At 52.8% G+C, this 4,756-nt stretch overlaps 1 pseudogene; it reads right to left on the reverse strand.

The window, feature by feature from the left end:
- Window positions 1–351: 351 nt before the first annotated feature.
- LOC130456924 (uncharacterized) lies at window positions 352–1,711 on the reverse strand (annotated as a pseudogene).
- Window positions 1,712–4,756: the final 3,045 nt, after the last annotated feature.

The following is a 4,756-nucleotide window of genomic DNA, read 5'->3' on the forward strand; positions in this document are numbered from 1 at the left end:
TAGGAGGTACCGGAATCCAAATTTGCCAGGCCATACTTCAGTGAAATCAAGCTCCCAATGCTCACACTGTCGGGTGCCGCGGAGGCGGGTTCCGGAGTGTGAATTTGGGTTTGCGGGCCGGGTCAGCTGGCAGGCGGTGCACTTGTCGACCAATTCTGTTAGGAAGGACAGAGAGCCTTGGAAACGAATCCATTCTTTCTGGAGTAGTTCGTGGAGTTTTTTAGCACCCAGGTACATGAGATGGTGGAGGTGGGTGGTTAAAAGTTGGCCAGTGATTCTAGGTAAAAGCAAGTTACCAGCACGGTCCTGGAAGAAAGACCCAACAGGCCGTCCTTCCTTCCCTTTTATCCATCAGAGGTCTCTTGTAGCCTCCTTGCAGGATTCCTCTGTAGGAGAGGGAATCAGCAAGTCATCTACATACTGAAAAAGAGTCACAGAGGGGTGTAGCTGGAGAAAAGGTTTCAAATCTTCCGCCAAAGCGTTGCTAAAGATGGTCGGGCTGAGTTTTAGCCCTTGGGGAAGTCGAGTCCAGGTGAGTTGAATGGTCGAGTGGGTTTCAGGGAAGAACCATTCAAAGGCAAAGATGGGCTGACTAACAGCGGCCAGTGGGAGGGTGAAGAAGGCATCCTTTAAGTCTAAAGTGGTATATCACCAGGGAAGGGTGTAGATTGCTAAGGAGAGTATATGGGTTTGCGACGGTGGGGTGGACGTCCTCAATATGCTTGTTGACTTCCCGCAGGTCTTGAATGGGCCTGTAATCCCCTGTGCCTGGTTTACGGACGGGGAGGAGTGGGGTGTTCCATGGAGATTTGCAAGGTGTGAGGATCCCGGAGGCCAGAAGGCGCTTAATGTGAGGTTGAATGCCATTTCTGGCCTTGGCTGACATCGGGTATTGTTTAACCTATATAGGGGTGGCCCCACTCTTGAGGGGGATGATAATGGGTGGTTGGTTTATGGCCAGCCCAACTCCGGAAAATTCCACCCAGTCCTTAGGAATGGAATCCACCCATGGTCGCACATGGTGGGGAAAGTCCAGGGGGGCTGGGTCAGAATATAAAAGGTGTTCATCTTGGAGGGCTAGGGTAAGGACCATGAGAGGGGCCCCAGAATCATCTGTAAGGGACACAGTCCCACGAGAAAAGTGAATGTGGTCCCCAATCTTGTTAAGGAGGTCCCGCCCGATAAGGGGAGCCGGGCTCTCAGGGATGATGAGGAACGAATGGGAAACTTGGCAGATTCCCAGGTTGACAGTCCGCGCTGTGGTCCAGGGGACCCCGTCATCCCTTGGACCAAGGAGGTTTTGGAGCTGGTCTTCCCCAAGGGTGACAGGAGGATCAAATGTTCGGCTCCGGTATCCACAAGCATGGGAAGAGGTTTCCCCTCAATGTAAGCCGTTACCCAGGACTCAGGAAGGGGGCCTGAGACCCATCCCCTTCAGTCATCCTCAGCAAAGGCGATAACATTCCTATTGGGCCGTCCCCCATCAGTGTTGGAGGGGCTATCCCAGTGCCTTGAGGGGGGGGGGGCCTGCCGGCCTTGCCTCATTCCGCCTTGCATCCTCTGGGGGCATCCTCTGCCAGTGGCCAATTTTCCCGCAGAGGAAACAAGGGCCCCGTGGGCACCGGTCAGGCGGTTGCCCACCAAGGGGAGGGGGCTGGGATTGGGTTAGAGCTGCCACGAGGACCCAGGTTGTTTGTTGTTGGGTTCGCATTAGCTGCTTTCTAGCCTTCTCTTCCCTGGACTGGAGGTTCTGCAAACACTTGAGTTCTCATTCTTCGGTCTCTTTCTGTCTCTGTTCCTGTCTAGCAATGTCCTCCTGTCTTAGCCTGTCAGCTCATTCCTCAGGGGTTTCACGGGAGTTAAAAACTTTCTGTGCTACTTTAAGTAATTTGGTTAGAGATTGGGCTATAAATGCGTCGGCCCTCTGGAGCTTCCTGCAAATATCAGGGGCTGACTGATTGACAAAAGCAAGAAGAACAGCTGTCTGGCTATTGGGTGCTGTTGGGTTCACCGGGGAATAGATGCGAAAAGCTTCCTGCAGCTGCTCAAGAAATGTGGCGGGGGTCTCCTAGGGGCCCTGCCTAACAGAATCAATTTTAGCCAAATTGGTGGGTTTTGCAGGCTGCTGCCTGAAACCCAGCAAGGAGAGTCTGGCGGTAGGACTGAAGATGCTCCCTACCTTGATCAGTGGTGAAGTTCTAGTCAGGCCTCTCAGTGGGGAATGCTGTGGCGAGGCACACAGGATCGGTGGTGGGTCTTCCATCGTTCCCAAGGACTAGCTTTTTCCCTTCAGCAACTATCTGATCGCACTCCTCACTAGTGAACAGTGTGCGGAGTAGCTGTTGACAATCATCCCAAGTGGGACTCTGGGTGAGAAAAAGACTCGACCAAGTCTATTAGTTTCTGGAGCTGCTCAGAGAAAGGGGGGTTTTGATGTTTCCAATTATACAAGTCATAAGACATGAAAGGCTAGTACTGAAAGACAAGGGGACCCCCTTCCACCATGGGCCCGATGGTGAGAACTGGTAGGACAGTGGTAGAGGAGGGAGCTTCCGCTAGAATGGGAAGTGGCAGTGGCATTGTAGGTACTCGGCCTCTGGTGCGATGGGCTGGGGGAGGGCTGGGTACGTTTGCTCCCTGTATCGCTGCTGCCTCGTTTCCATCAAGGAGGAGGGGAGGGTACAACTGGGGGTTATAGGGAGGGGGCGGTAGGGGTGAGTCAGGGAGGGGTTCCTCGGGTGGCAGGAGGATAGGAGGCGGAAAGGGCTTTTCAAGATCAGATTTCTCAGGCTGTTCCCTGGACTTGGTCCTATCGTCTAGTGAAGCCACTAGGACGTGGACATCCTCTGTATAAAGTTTCAGCCAAGGTGGGGGATCTAGGGCTAAGTCTTGCCAGGTTAAAATATAAGGGACCTGGTCCAGGTGCCCTTCTGGTCCAGGGAGGAGGATCCACCCCTGGATGGCAGAGATGACACTGTTCTGCCAAATACCTCCTTGGGGCCACCTGCACCCAAAGGTGGGCCACTCTATGTTACAAAGAGTCTGTAACCTTCCCCTATGAACTATCAGGCTTAGGTTTTCGGCTCTTGACTTGAAGTCAGCATAATGTTGGAGGACCAGATCTAGGGGGGTGGACTGGCTTTGACCCATATTGGGTCCTGAGGTTAAGGAGAGGATGAGGAGATAGGCCAAGGAGACTAGGACAAGAAGGGGGGTGATACCAGAAAGGGAAAAAAATTCCGATACCGGTGACCACTCGTCAGAGGCTGGCTGCCCAGTCCCTCCCATGCGACCAAAAAGACCCAGTGTGTTTATGAGGGTCTTCTAGGGCTGTAAAAGTCACCTAGAGATTGCGGGGCATCCCCCGGTCTCCCTTAGGGGTGCAATATCTTCCCAAAAGGGACTTGAACCCCTTTCCCTTTCCCTTTAAGCCAGTTGAGAGCAGTGTCCACCTGGCGGAGACACGGAGCTCCATGCTCAAGGCTCTCTCAACCTGATGGAGACTTTAACTCCATATGACAGAGTCAGACCTCTGTCCTCAGAAGCCTCTAACCACCTGAAAGTTCTGATCTCGGCATATGCCCTGGACCACATCCTTTCCCCACCGCTGATCACAGACGCTTCCTCAGTTTCCCGACTGGCCTTCTTGCGAAGGACACAGAATTGCAGTAATCCCTAGTCCGCACTCAGAAACAGGTGGGAGGGTCAGACCGATGCCGGGGGGCGAACCCCTCACCCCAGAAAGGGATAGGCCATGGAGCTTGGCATAAGGAGGCCTTGTACAAATTGCAAGGACGAATCCTCCACCAAGCCATATGCTCATCGAGGGTCCTCTTCTCCCCCATACACATTCGGTCACCACACTCACACACACTCCCACACCCCACTTGGCTCACCTGAAGGTCCGGTCCAAGGCAGTGCCTTTTGCCCTTTTGTCTAGGGGTTCCGAGGTGGGGACGAAGAGGATGAGCCCCCAAATGTTAGGGTCCAGTTCGTCACCCACCACCAAGGAAAACCCACAGACAATGCAATCAAGCAGAAGGGTCCTTTATTCTGGTACCCACCAGGGGAAGCTCAGCACAAGAGTTCCGCCTGCAGTTGAGAGTGCAGAGTCTTTTATACCCAATGCCTGTCACCATATCACTAGCCACCATACGTGGCCCACAAGTTTCTCCTGGAATCTACTTTTTGGCCGTCGTCACATTTAGGTTCCCTGACAGGGGTCTGTCTGTGGCCAGATGTTCTATAGTGATATGTGCTGTACTGACCAAGCAGCTCCCTGCTTGGGGCTCCTTCACTATTTATAAGATACTTCTAAAAAAAGTCACATTTTGATCCATAGGTAAACTGACAAAAGGAATACTAAGAAAATGCAGTCCAAATAGTATATAACGTAGTGATAGAATATATAGTAAAAGCCTTCCTATGGAGCTTGGCCCTGACTTGGCCAGCTTGTATCCTAGTCCTGCCCCTGGCCCCACCCCTGGCCCTGCTCCCCAGTGCAGGAGTGGGTGGGGCATTGCACATAGTCAGGGGATGGGGCACACAGTTGGGTGCCAGGCATGGCACACAATAGGGAGTGGGGCATGGGGACACAGTCTGGGTGGGTAGGGGTGGGGTATGGCATAGGATCCCTAAAAAGTTCCAAAAGATTCACCATTCCAAAAGAATCCAAAAGATTCACCATCACTGACCTAGGAAATGTCAAGATGTTCTGATCAACCAGCTCAGATCATGGATTCCTCTCATTCTCTCC

This window comes from Monodelphis domestica, chromosome 2 (assembly GCF_027887165.1).
Source record: "Monodelphis domestica isolate mMonDom1 chromosome 2, mMonDom1.pri, whole genome shotgun sequence".
Classification (NCBI taxonomy): Eukaryota; Metazoa; Chordata; class Mammalia; order Didelphimorphia; family Didelphidae; genus Monodelphis; species Monodelphis domestica.